Raw genomic sequence first — 15,221 nt, 5'->3', positions numbered from 1 at the left:
TGGACTCAACACCCCCTATTCACCGCACAAGAATATATCTGACTAGTAAGAATCTTCAAACCTATGTATTGATATCTCTCTGTAAGTGAGTCAAGGGGGTGTAAAGCGGCATAAACACAGCCGTGAAAAGCAGCTAAACCCCATTATAAAAATAAATTACTTTTCAAAACCCGTGAAACAAAGACAGTGAAAGAGAGAGAAATTCTTACAAAATTCGTTCAGAGGCTGTGATGCAACCTGGATTGACCATATCTAGACCCACAGCTGATTGAGACATAAGGGTGGACACTCTTGGGGCTGAGAGGTTCGGTGAGGTTGGGTGAGCCAACGCAGACCCTTTCAAGTAATACTGCATGGTACCCATCCCATGGGTCCCAAATCTCCAGGTTCAAGGGCATCTTCCTACGTCGAAAACAGGCATGAGAAACCCAGAAGATGGTATACCGTGTGATCGGGAAAGGTTTCTAAAACGCACCTCATTTCTCATCTCCTTTGCTCGAGTTCGCCATTCCAGCCGATTTACTAGCCATCTCCCTCCTTGGAGAATCAGCACCTTTAACCTCCTGTTCCGTACAGGTTGCAATTTGTCCTGAGGATGAACGGGAAGAGGGAGAACCAATGAGAGACTAGCTCTAGGTGTTGGGACAGGCACAGGTCACTCTATTTTCCCATCAGGAAGAAGAATTAAGCACAAGCTCAGCCTGCCCCCCAGAACCAGAAGAGGGCCTGAAGCAATCCTGCGCTTTTGCGGCCAGCTCCCAATAAAGCGAGTTGAAAAATGGAGCTCAGGGGCACTGCAATTCACAAACCTGCAGAGTTTTAAATGATAACTCTCGTCCACAAATATATTAAGGGAAGGCAACGAAGAGGATTTGAAAGCAAGGCAGAATTGCAGGAAACAGATTTCAGGAGGTAGATTCGAATCGCCTTGAAAGCACATGAAAAGCGGCAAAACGTGGACAATGATGCCCTTGGCCAAAAAGGGCGTATGCGTTTTTTCCTGAATATATTCAGGAAGAAACGCATACGCCCTTTTTGGCCAACCAAGCAACCTGGAAAGGCAAATCAGCGCTCCAAAGAACTCTGGCTTCCCAGCGGGCAAAAGGGCCATGCGGAAAAAAGTGTCCAAACCAGAAATGCAGGACCGGCCATGGAGAAATGGGAGCCTTGCTACACTGATGGGTGGGATGTAAATTGCCAACAGCCACTCTGGAGAAGTGTACGGTGTGTTCTGAAACATCTAAAAAACACAGCTTGGAGAGCATAGGGCACTTCCACTCATGGGCGTATAAATTGGGAAAACTAAAAATCAGCAAGACACAGGCACCCCAAAGTTTAGGGCTGCTCTGTTGACAAGAACCCCCACTTCATTACACCCTAAATATCCTAGGAAAGAGAAAAATGGATAAAGAAGTTGTGGTCCTCATGTACAATGGAATATCACTCAGCCATGAAATCCACGTCATAAGGCTAGGAGCAGCACGATGAGTGGATTTAGGTACGACGATTCTAAGTGAAATAAGTCACACAGAAAAAGACACTTATCATAAGATATCACTTCTAGAGGGAATGTAAAAACCGCTACACTTGAACTGAATTACAAAACAGAACAGAGTCACACGTTTAGGAAACACACTATGGCTGCTGAACGGGAAAGGTGAGGTGGGGTGATGCATAAAACAAGGGTTTCAAATTAGCTCAGATACCGTTCCATAAACCCAATATGTAAGAGACAAGACCTATTCCTTTTTCAGTGAACTGGACTCAACACCCCCTATTCACCGCACAAGAATATATCTGACTAGTAAGAATCTTCAAACCTATGTATTGATATCTCTCTGTAAGTGAGTCAAGGGGGTGTAAAGCGGCATAAACACAGCCGTGAAAAGCAGCTAAACCCCATTATAAAAATAAATTACTTTTCAAAACCCGTGAAACAAAGACAGTGAAAGAGAGAGAAATTCTTACAAAATTCGTTCAGGGGCTGTGATGCAACCTGGATTGACCATATCTAGACCCACAGCTGATTGAGACATAAGGGTGGACACTCTTAGGGCTGAGAGGTTCGGTGAGGTTGGGTGAGCCAACGCAGACCCTTTCAAGTAATACTGCATGGTACCCATCCCATGGGTCCCAAATCTCCAGGTTCAAGGGCATCTTCCTACGTCGAAAACAGGCATGAGAAACCCAGAAGATGGTACACCGTGTGATCGGGAAAGGTTTCTAAAACGCACCTCATTTCTCATCTCCTTTGCTCGGGTTCGCCATTCCAGCCGATTTACTAGCCATCTCCCTCCTTGGAGAATCAGCACCTTTAACCTCCTGTTCCGTACAGGTTGCAATTTGTCCTGAGGATGAACGGGAAGAGGGGGAACCAATGAGAGACTAGCTCTAGGTGTTGGGACAGGCACAGGTCACTCTATTTTCCCATCAGGAAGAAGAATTAAGCACAAGCTCAGCCTGCCCCCCAGAACCAGAAGAGGGCCTGAAGCAATCCTGCGCTTTTGCGGCCAGCTCCCAAAAAAGCGAGATGAAAAATGGAGCTCAGGGGCACTGCAATTCACAAACCTGCAGAGTTTTAAATGATACCTCTCGTCCACAAATATATTAAGGGAAGGCAACGAAGAGGCTTTGAAAGCAAGGCAGAATTGCAGGAAACAGATTTCAGGAGGTAGATTCGAATCGCCTTGAAAGCACATGAAAAGCGGCAAAACGTGGACAATGATGCCCTTGGCCAAAAAGGGCGTATGCGTTTTTTCCGGAATATATTCAGGAAAAAACGCATACGCCCTTTTTCGCCAACCAAGCAACCAGGAAAGGCAAATCAGCGCTCCAAAGAAGTCTCGCTTCCCAGCGGGCAAAAGGGCCATGCGGAAAAAAGTGTCCAAACCAGAAGTGCAGGAACGGCCATGGAGAAATGGGAGCCTTGCTACGCTGATGGGTGGGATGTAAATTGCCAACAGCCACTCTGGAGAAGTGTACGGTGTGTTCTGAAACATCTAAAAAACACAGCTTGGAGAGCATAGGGCACTTCCACTCATGGGCGTATAAATTGGGAAAACTAAAAATCAGCAAGACACAGGCACCCCAAAGTTTAGGGCTGCTCTGTTGACAAGAACCCCCACTTCATTACACCTTAAATATCCTAGGAAAGAGAAAAATGGATAAAGAAGTTGTGGTCCTCATGTACAATGGAATATCACTCAGCCATGAAATCAACGTCATAAGGCTAGTAGCAGCACGATGAGTGGATTTAGGTACGACGATTCTAAGTGAAATAAGTCACACAGAAAAAGACACTTATCATAAGATATCACTTCTAGAGGGAATGTAAAAACCACTACACTTGAACTGAATTACAAAACAGAACAGAGTCACACGTTTAGGAAACACACTATGGCTGCTGAACGGGAAAGGTGAGGTGGGGTGATGCATAAAACAAGGGTTTCAAATTAGCTCAGATACCGTTCCATAAACCCAATATGTAAGAGACAAGACCTATTCCTTTTTCAGTGAACTGGACTCAACACCCCCTATTCACCGCACAAGAATATATCTGACTAGTAAGAATCTTCAAACCTATGTATTGATATCTCTCTGTAAGTGAGTCAAGGGGGTGTAAAGCGGCATAAACACAGCCGTGAAAAGCAGCTAAACCCCATTATAAAAATAAATTACTTTTCAAAACCCGTGAAACAAAGACAGTGAAAGAGAGAGAAATTCTTACAAAATTCGTTCAGGGGCTGTGATGCAACCTGGATTGACCATATCTAGACCCACAGCTGATTGAGACATAAGGGTGGACACTCTTGGGGCTGAGAGGTTCGGTGAGGTTGGGTGAGCCAACGCAGACCCTTTCAAGTAATACTGCATGGTACCCATCCCATGGGTCCCAAATCTCCAGGTTCAAGGGCATCTTCCTACGTCGAAAACAGGCATGAGAAACCCAGAAGATGGTATACCGTGTGATCGGGAAAGGTTTCTAAAACGCACCTCATTTCTCATCTCCTTTGCTCGAGTTCGCCATTCCAGCCGATTTACTAGCCATCTCCCACCTTGGAGAATCAGCACCTTTAACCTCCTGTTCCGTACAGGTTGCAATTTGTCCTGAGAATGAACGGGAAGAGGGGGAACCAATGAGAGACTAGCTCTAGGTGTTGGGACAGGCACAGGTCACTCTATTTTCCCATCAGGAAGAAGAATTAAGCACAAGCTCAGCCTGCCCCCCAGAACCAGAAGAGGGCCTGAAGCAATCCTGCGCTTTTGCGGCCAGCTCCCAATAAAGCGAGTTGGAAAATGGAGCTCAGGGGCACTGCAATTCACAAACCTGCAGAGTTTTAAATGATACCTCTCGTCCACAAATATATTAAGGGAAGGCAACGAAGAGGCTTTGAAAGCAAGGCAGAATTGCAGGAAACAGATTTCAGGAGGTAGATTCGAATCGCCTTGAAAGCACATGAAAAGCGGCAAAACGTGGACAATGATGCCCTTGGCCAAAAAGGGCGTATGCGTTTTTTCCTGAATATATTCAGGAAGAAACGCATACGCCCTTTTTGGCCAACCAAGCAACCTGGAAAGGCAAATCAGCGCTCCAAAGAACTCTGGCTTCCCAGCGGGCAAAAGGGCCATGCGGAAAAAACTGTCCAAACCAGAAATGCAGGACCGGCCATGGAGAAATGGGAGCCTTGCTACGCTGATGGGTGGGATGTAAATTGCCAACAGCCACTCTGGAGAAGTGTACGGTGTGTTCTGAAACATCTAAAAAACACAGCTTGGAGAGCATAGGGCACTTCCACTCATGGGCGTATAAATTGGGAAAACTAAAAATCAGCAAGACACAGGCACCCCAAAGTTTAGGGCTGCTCTGTTGACAAGAACCCCCACTTCATTACACCTTAAATATCCTAGGAAAGAGAAAAATGGATAAAGAAGTTGTGGTCCTCATGTACAATGGAATATCACTCAGCCATGAAATCCACGTCATAAGTCTAGGAGCAGCACGATGAGTGGATTTAGGTACGACGATTCTAAGTGAAATAAGTCACACAGAAAAAGACACTTATCATAAGATATCACTTCTAGAGGGAATGTAAAAACCGCTACACTTGAACTGAATTACAAAACAGAACAGAGTCACACGTTTAGGAAACACACTATGGCTGCTGAACGGGAAAGGTGAGGTGGGGTGATGCATAAAACAAGGGTTTCAAATTAGCTCAGATACCGTTCCATAAACCCAATATGTAAGAGACAAGACCTATTCCTTTTTCAGTGAACTGGACTCAACACCCCCTATTCACCGCACAAGAATATATCTGACTAGTAAGAATCTTCAAACCTATGTATTGATATCTCTCTGTAAGTGAGTCAAGGGGGTGTAAAGCGGCATAAACACAGCCGTGAAAAGCAGCTAAACCCCATTATAAAAATAAATTACTTTTCAAAACGCGTGAAACAAAGACAGTGAAAGAGAGAGAAATTCTTACAAAATTCGTTCAGGGGCTGTGATGCAACCTGGATTGACCATATCTAGACCCACAGCTGATTGAGACATAAGGGTGGACACTCTTGGGGCTGAGAGGTTCGGTGAGGTTGGGTGAGCCAACGCAGACCCTTTCAAGTAATACTGCATGGTACCCATCCCATGGGTCCCAAATCTCCAGGTTCAAGGGCATCTTCCTACGTCGAAAACAGGCATGAGAAACCCAGAAGATGGTACACCGTGTGATCGGGAAAGGTTTCTAAAACGCACCTCATTTCTCATCTCCTTGGCTCGGGTTCGCCATTCCAGCCGATTTACTAGCCATCTCCCTCCTTGGAGAATCAGCACCTTTAACCTCCTGTTCCGTACAGGTTGCAATTTGTCCTGAGGATGAACGGGAAGAGGGGGAACCAATGAGAGACTAGCTCTAGGTATTGGGACAGGCACAGGTCACTCTATTTTCCCATCAGGAAGAAGAATTAAGCACAAGCTCAGCCTGCCCCCCAGAACCAGAAGAGGGCCTGAAGCAATCCTGCGCTTTTGCGGCCAGCTCCCAAAAAAGCGAGATGAAAAATGGAGCTCAGGGGCACTGCAATTCACAAACCTGCAGAGTTTTAAATGATACCTCTCGTCCACAAATATATTAAGGGAAGGCAACGAAGAGGCTTTGAAAGCAAGGCAGAATTGCAGGAAACAGATTTCAGGAGGTAGATTCGAATCGCCTTGAAAGCACATGAAAAGCGGCAAAACGTGGACAATGATGCCCTTGGCCAAAAAGGGCGTATGCGTTTTTTCCTGAATATATTCAGGAAAAAACGCATACGCCCTTTTTGGCCAACCAAGCAACCTGGAAACGCAAATCAGCGCTCCAAAGAAGTCTCGCTTCCCAGCGGGCAAAAGGGCCATGCGGAAAAAAGTGTCCAAACCAGAAGTGCAGGACCGGCCATGGAGAAATGGGAGCCTTGCTACGCTGATGGGTGGGATGTAAATTGCCAACAGCCACTCTGGAGAAGTGTACGGTGTGTTCTGAAACATCTAAAAAACACAGCTTGGAGAGCATAGGGCACTTCCACTCATGGGCGTATAAATTGGGAAAACTAAAAATCAGCAAGACACAGGCACCCCAAAGTTTAGGGCTGCTCTGTTGACAAGAACCCCCACTTCATTACACCTTAAATATCCTAGGAAAGAGAAAAATGGATAAAGAAGTTGTGGTCCTCATGTACAATGGAATATCACTCAGCCATGAAATCCACGTCATAAGGCTAGTAGCAGCACGATGAGTGGATTTAGGTACGACGATTCTAAGTGAAATAAGTCACACAGAAAAAGACACTTATCATAAGATATCACTTCTAGAGGGAATGTAAAAACCGCTACACTTGAACTGAATTACAAAACAGAACAGAGTCACACGTTTAGGAAACACACTATGGCTGCTGAACGGGAAAGGTGAGGTGGGGTGATGCATAAAACAAGGGTTTCAAATTAGCTCAGATACCGTTCCATAAACCCAATATGTAAGAGACAAGACCTATTCCTTTTTCAGTGAACTGGACTCAACACCCCCTATTCACCGCACAAGAATATATCTGACTAGTAAGAATCTTCAAACCTATGTATTGATATCTCTCTGTAAGTGAGTCAAGGGGGTGTAAAGCGGCATAAACACAGCCGTGAAAAGCAGCTAAACCCCATTATAAAAATAAATTACTTTTCAAAACCCGTGAAACAAAGACAGTGAAAGAGAGAGAAATTCTTACAAAATTCGTTCAGGGGCTGTGATGCAACCTGGATTGACCATATCTAGACCCACAGCTGATTGAGACATAAGGGTGGACACTCTTGGGGCTGAGAGGTTCGGTGAGGTTGGGTGAGCCAACGCAGACCCTTTCAAGTAATACTGCATGGTACCCATCCCATGGGTCCCAAATCTCCAGGTTCAAGGGCATCTTCCTACATCGAAAACAGGCATGAGAAACCCAGAAGATGGTATACCGTGTGATCGGGAAAGGTTTCTAAAACGCACCCCATTTCTCATCTCCTTTGCTCGAGTTCGCCATTCCAGCCGATTTACTAGCCATCTCCCTCCTTGGAGAATCAGCAACTTTAACCTCCTGTTCCATACAGGTTGCAATTTGTCCTGAGGATGAACGGGAAGAGGGGGAACCAATGAGAGACTAGCTCTAGGTGTTGGGACAGGCACAGGTCACTCTATTTTCCCATCAGGAAGAAGAATTAAGCACAAGCTCAGCCTGCCCCCAGAACCAGAAGAGGGCCTGAAGCAATCCTGCGCTTTTGTGGCCAGCTCCCAATAAAGCGAGTTGAAAAATGGAGCTCAGGGGCACTGCAATTCACAAACCTGCAGAGTTTTAAATGATAACTCTCGTCCACAAATATATTAAGGGAAGGCAACGAAGAGGCTTTGAAAGCAAGGCAGAATTGCAGGAAACAGATTTCAGGAGGTAGATTCGAATCGCCTTGAAAGCACATGAAAAGCGGCAAAACGTGGACAATGATGCCCTTGGCCAAAAAGGCCGTATGCGTTTTTTCCTGAATATATTCAGGAAAAAACGCATACGCCCTTTTTGGCCAACCAAGCAACCTGGAAAGGCAAATCAGCGCTCCAAAGAAGTCTCGCTTCCCAGCGGGCAAAAGGGCCATGCGGAAAAAAGTGTCCAAACCAGAAATGCAGGACCGGCCATGGAGAAATGGGAGCCTTGCTACGCTGATGGGTGGGATGTAAATTGCCAACAGCCACTCTGGAGAAGTGTACGGTGTGTTCTGAAACATCTAAAAAACACAGCTTGGAGAGCATAGGGCACTTCCACTCATGGGCGTATAAATTGGGAAAACTAAAAATCAGCAAGACACAGGCACCCCAAAGTTTAGGGCTGCTCTGTTGACAAGAACCCCCACTTCATTACACCTTAAATATCCTAGGAAAGAGAAAAATGGATAAAGAAGTTGTGGTCCTCATGTACAATGGAATATCACTCAGCCATGAAATCCACGTCATAAGTCTAGGAGCAGCACGATGAGTGGATTTAGGTACGACGATTCTAAGTGAAATAAGTCACACAGAAAAAGACACTTATCATAAGATATCACTTCTAGAGGGAATGTAAAAACCGCTACACTTGAACTGAATTACAAAACAGAACAGAGTCACACGTTTAGGAAACACACTATGGCTGCTGAACGGGAAAGGTGAGGTGGGGTGATGCATAAAACAAGGGTTTCAAATTAGCTCAGATACCGTTCCATAAACCCAATATGTAAGAGACAAGACCTATTCCTTTTTCAGTGAACTGGACTCAACACCCCCTATTCACCGCACAAGAATATATCTGACTAGTAAGAATCTTCAAACCTATGTATTGATATCTCTCTGTAAGTGAGTCAAGGGGGTGTAAAGCGGCATAAACACAGCCGTGAAAAGCAGCTAAACCCCATTATAAAAATAAATTACTTTTAAAAACCCGTGAAACAAAGACAGTGAAAGAGAGAGAAATTCTTACAAAATTCGTTCAGGGGCTGTGATGCAACCTGGATTGACCATATCTAGACCCACAGCTGATTGAGACATAAGGGTGGACACTCTTGGGGCTGAGAGGTTCGGTGAGGTTGGGGGAGCCAACGCAGACCCTTTCAAGTAATACTGCATGGTACCCATCCCATGGGTCCCAAATCTCCAGGTTCAAGGGCATCTTCCTACGTCGAAATCATGCATGAGAAACCCAGAAGATGGTACACCGTGTGATCGGGAAAGGTTTCTAAAACGCACCTCATTTCTCATCTCCTTGTGCTCGGGTTCGCCATTCCAGCCGCTTTACTAGCCATCTCCCTCCTTAGAGAATCAGCACCTTTAATCACCTGTTCCGTACAGGTTGCAATTTGTCCTGAGGATGAACGGGAAGTGGGGGAACCAATGAGAGACTAGCTCTAGTGGTTGGGACAGGCACAGGTCCCTCTGTTTTCCCATCAGGAAGAAGAATTAAGCACAAGCTCAGCCTGCCCCCCAGAACCAGAAGAGGTCCTGAAGCAATCCTGCACTTTTGCGGCCAGCTCCCGAAAAAGCGACTGGAAAAATGGAGCTCAGAGGCACTGCAATAAACAAACCTGCAGAGTTATAAACGATAACTCTCGTCCACAAATATATTGAGGGAAGGCAACGAAGAGGCTTTGAAAGCAAGGCAGAATTGCAGGAAACAGATTTCAGGAGGTAGATTCGAATCGCCTTGAAAGCACATGAAAAGCGGCAAAACGTGGACAATGATGCCCTTGGCCAAAAAGGGCGTATGCGTTTTTTCATGAATATATTCAGGAAAAAACGCATACGCCCTTTTTGGCCAACCAAGCCACCTGGAAAGGCAAATCAGCGCTCCAAAGAAGTCTCGCTTCCCAGCGGGCAAAAGGGCCATGCGGAAAAAGGTGTCCAAACCAGAAATGCAGGACCGGCCATGGAGAAATGGGAGCCTTGCTACGCTGATGGGCGGGATGTAAATTGCCAACAGCCACTCTGGAGAAGTGTACGGTGTGTCCTGAAACATCTAAAAAACACAGCTTGGAGAGCATAGGGCACTTCCACTCATGGGCGTATAAATTGGGAAAACAAAAAATCAGCAAGACACAGGCACCCCAAAGTTTAGGGCTGCTCTGTTGACAAGAACCCCCACTTCATTACACCTTAAATATCCTAGGAAAGAGAAAAGTGGATAAAGAACTTGTGGTCCTCATGTACAATGGAATATCACTCAGCCATGAAATCCACATCATAAGGCTAGTAGCAGCACGATGAGTGGATTTAGGTACGACGATTCTAAGTGAAATAAGTCACACAGAAAAAGACACTTATCATAAGATATCACTTATAGAGGGAATGTAAAAACCGCTACACTTGAACTGAATTACAAAACAGAACAGAGTCACACGTTTAGAAAACAAACTATGGTTGCTGAACGGGAAAGGTAAGGTGGGGTGATGCATAAACCAAGGGTTTCAAATTATCTCAGATACCGTTCCATAAACCCAATATGTAGTAGAAAAGACCTACTCCTTGCTCAGTGAACTGGCCTCAACACCCCCTATTCACCGCACAAGAATATATCTGACTAGTAAGAATCTTCAAACCTATGTATTGATATCTCTCTGTAAGTGAGTCAATTGGGTGTAAAGCGGCCTAAACACAGCCGTGAAAAGCAGCTAAACCCCATTATAAAAATAAATTACTTTTCAAAACCCGTGAAACAAAGACAGTGAAAGAGAGAGAAATTCTTACAAAATTCGTTCAGGGGCTGTGATGCAACCTGGATTGACCATATCTAGACCCACAGCTGATTGAGACATAAGGGTGGACAATCTTGGGGCTGAGAGGTTTGGTGAGGTTGCGTGAGCCAACGCAGTCCCTTTAAAGTAATACTGCATGGTACCCAACCCATGGGTCCCAAATCTCCAGGTTCAAGGGCAACTTCCCACCTCGAAAACATGCATGAGAAACCCAGAAGATGGTACACCGTGTGATCGGGAAAGGTTTCTAAAACGCACCGCATTTCTCATCTCCTTGTGCTCGGGTTCGCCATTCCAGCCGCTTTACTAGCCATCTCCCTCCTTGGAGAATCAGCACCTTTAATCTCCTGTTCCATACAGGTTGCAATTTGTCCTGAGGATGAACGGGAAGAGGGGAACCAATGAGAGACTAGCTCTAGGGGTTGGGACAGGCACAGGTCACTCTATTTTCCCATCAGGAAGAAGAATTAACCACAAGCTCAGCCTGCCCCCCAGAACCAGAAGAGGGCCTGAAGCAATCCTGCACTTTTGCGGCCAGCTCCCAAAAAAGAGAATGGAAAAATGGAGCTCAGGGGCACTGCAATTCACAAACCTGCAGAGTTATAAACGATAACTCTCGTCCACAAATATATTGAGGGAAGGCAACGAAGAGGCTTTGAAAGCAAGGCAGAATTGCAGGAAACAGATTTCAGGAGGTAGATTCGAATCGCCTTGAAAGCACATGAAAAGCGGCAAAACGTGGACAATGATGCCCTTGGCCAAAAAGGGCGTATGCGTTTTTTCCTGAATATATTCAGGAAAAAACGCATATGCCCTTTTTGGCCAACCAAGCAACCTGGAAAGGCCAATCAGCGCTCCAAAGAAGTCTCGCTTCCCAGCGTGCATAAGGGCCATGCGGAAAAAAGTGTCCAAACCAGAAATGCAGGACCGGCCATGGAGAAATGGGAGCCTTGCTACGCTGATGGGTGGGATGTAAATTGCCAACAGCCACTCTGGAGAAGTGTACGGTGTGTTCTGAAACATCTAAAAAACACAGATTGGAGAGCATAGGGCACTTCCACTCATGGGCGTATAAATTGGGAAAACTAAAAATCAGCAAGACACAGGCACCCCAAAGTTTAGGGCTGCTCTGTTGACAAGAACCCCCACTTCATTACACCTTAAATATCCTAGGAAAGAGAAAAGTGGATAAAGAACTTGTGGTCCTCATGTACAATGGAATATCACTCAGCCATGAAATCCACGTCATAAGGCTAGTAGAAGCACGATGAGTGGATTTAGGTACGACGATTCTAAATGAAATAAGTCACACAGAAAAAGACACTTATCATAAGATATCACTTCTAGAGGGAATGTAAAAACCGCTACACTTGAACTGAATTACAAAACAGAACAGAGTCACACGTTTAGAAAACACACTATGGCTGCTGAACGGGAAAGGTGAGGTGGGGTGATGCATAAATCAAGGGTTTCAAATTAGCTCAGATACCGTTCCATAAACCCAATATGTAGTAGACAAGACCTACTCCTTGCACAGTGAACTGGCCTCAACACCCCCTATTCACCGCACAAGAATATATCTGACTAGTAAGAATCTTCAAACCTATGTATTGATATCTCTCTGTAAGTGAGTCAATTGGGTGTAAAGCGGCCTAAACACAGCCGTGAAAAGCAGCTAAACCCCATTATAAAAATAAATTACTTTTCAAAACCCGTGAAACAAAGACAGTGAAAGAGAGAGAAACTCTTACAAAATTCGTTCAGGGGCTGTGATGCAACCTGGATTGACCATATCTAGACCCACAGCTGATTGAGACATAAGGGTGGACACTCTTGGGGCTGAGAGTTTTGGTGAGGTTGCGTGAGCCAACGCAGACCCTTTAAAGTAATACTGCATGGTACCCATCCCATGGGTCCCAAATCTCCAGGTTCAAGGGCATCTTCCTACGTCGAAAACATGCATGAGAGACCCAGAAGATGGTACACCGTGTGATCGGGAAAGGTTTCTAAAACGCACCTCATTTCTCATCTCCTTTGCTCGGGTTCGCCATTCCACCCGATTTACTAGCCATCTCCCTCCTTGGAGAATCAGCATCTTTAACCTCCTGTTCAGTACAGGTTGCAAATTGTCCTGATCATGAACGGGAAGTGGGGGAACCAATGAGAGACTAGCTCTAGTGGTTGGGACAGGCACAGGTCCCTCTGTTTTCCCATCAGGAAGAAGAATTAAGCACAAGCTCAGCCTGCCCCCCAGAACCAGAAGAGGTCCTGAAGCAATCCTGCACTTTTGCGGCCAGCTCCCGAAAAAGCGACTGGAAAAATGGAGCTCAGAGGCACTGCAATAAACAAACCTGCAGAGTTATAAACGATAACTCTCGTCCACAAATATATTGAGGGAAGGCAACGAAGAGGCTTTGAAAGCAAGGCAGAATTGCAGGAAACAGATTTCAGGAGGTAGATTCGAATCGCCTTGAAAGCACATGAAAAGCGGCAAAACGTGGACAATGATGCCCTTGGCCAAAAAGGGCGTATGCGTTTTTTCATGAATATATTCAGGAAAAAACGCATACGCCCTTTTTGGCCAACCAAGCCACCTGGAAAGGCAAATCAGCGCTCCAAAGAAGTCTCGCTTCCCAGCGGGCAAAAGGGCCATGCGGAAAAAGGTGTCCAAACCAGAAATGCAGGACCGGCCATGGAGAAATGGGAGCCTTGCTACGCTGATGGGCGGGATGTAAATTGCCAACAGCCACTCTGGAGAAGTGTACGGTGTGTCCTGAAACATCTAAAAAACACAGCTTGGAGAGCATAGGGCACTTCCACTCATGGGCGTATAAATTGGGAAAACTAAAAATCAGCAAGACACAGGCACCCCAAAGTTTAGGGCTGCTCTGTTGACAAGAACCCCCACTTCATTACACCTTAAATATCCTAGGAAAGAGAAAAATGGATAAAGAAGTTGTGGTCCTCATGTACAATGGAATATCACTCAGCCATGAAATCCACGTCATAAGTCTAGGAGCAGCACGATGAGTGGATTTAGGTACGACGATTCTAAGTGAAATAAGTCACACAGAAAAAGACACTTATCATAAGATATCACTTCTAGAGGGAATGTAAAAACCGCTACACTTGAACTGAATTACAAAACAGAACAGAGTCACACGTTTAGGAAACACACTATGGCTGCTGAACGGGAAAGGTGAGGTGGGGTGATGCATAAAACAAGGGTTTCAAATTAGCTCAGATACCGTTCCATAAACCCAATATGTAAGAGACAAGACCTATTCCTTTTTCAGTGAACTGGACTCAACACCCCCTATTCACCGCACAAGAATATATCTGACTAGTAAGAATCTTCAAACCTATGTATTGATATCTCTCTGTAAGTGAGTCAAGGGGGTGTAAAGCGGCATAAACACAGCCGTGAAAAGCAGCTAAACCCCATTATAAAAATAAATTACTTTTAAAAACCCGTGAAACAAAGACAGTGAAAGAGAGAGAAATTCTTACAAAATTCGTTCAGGGGCTGTGATGCAACCTGGATTGACCATATCTAGACCCACAGCTGATTGAGACATAAGGGTGGACACTCTTGGGGCTGAGAGGTTCGGTGAGGTTGGGGGAGCCAACGCAGACCCTTTCAAGTAATACTGCATGGTACCCATCCCATGGGTCCCAAATCTCCAGGTTCAAGGGCATCTTCCTACGTCGAAATCATGCATGAGAAACCCAGAAGATGGTACACCGTGTGATCGGGAAAGGTTTCTAAAACGCACCTCATTTCTCATCTCCTTGTGCTCGGGTTCGCCATTCCAGCCGCTTTACTAGCCATCTCCCTCCTTAGAGAATCAGCACCTTTAATCACCTGTTCCGTACAGGTTGCAATTTGTCCTGAGGATGAACGGGAAGTGGGGGAACCAATGAGAGACTAGCTCTAGTGGTTGGGACAGGCACAGGTCCCTCTGTTTTCCCATCAGGAAGAAGAATTAAGCACAAGCTCAGCCTGCCCCCCAGAACCATAAGAGGTCCTGAAGCAATCCTGCACTTTTGCGGCCAGCTCCCGAAAAAGCGACTGGAAAAATGGAGCTCAGAGGCACTGCAATAAACAAACCTGCAGAGTTATAAACGATAACTCTCGTCCACAAATATATTGAGGGAAGGCAACGAAGAGGCTTTGAAAGCAAGGCAGAATTGCAGGAAACAGATTTCAGGAGGTAGATTCGAATCGCCTTGAAAGCACATGAAAAGCGGCAAAACGTGGACAATGATGCCCTTGGCCAAAAAGGGCGTATGCGTTTTTTCCTGAATATATTCAGGAAAAAACGCATACGCCCTTTTTGGCCAACCAAGCCACCTGGAAAGGCAAATCAGCGCTCCAAAGAAGTCTCGCTTCCCAGTGGGCAAAAGGGCCATGCGGAAAAAAGTGTCCAAACCAGAAATGCAGGACCGG

The sequence above is a fragment of the Balaenoptera acutorostrata genome, chromosome 9 (assembly GCF_949987535.1).
Source record: "Balaenoptera acutorostrata chromosome 9, mBalAcu1.1, whole genome shotgun sequence".
Classification (NCBI taxonomy): Eukaryota; Metazoa; Chordata; class Mammalia; order Artiodactyla; family Balaenopteridae; genus Balaenoptera; species Balaenoptera acutorostrata.
Note: the sequence above shows the minus strand (reverse complement) of the source record.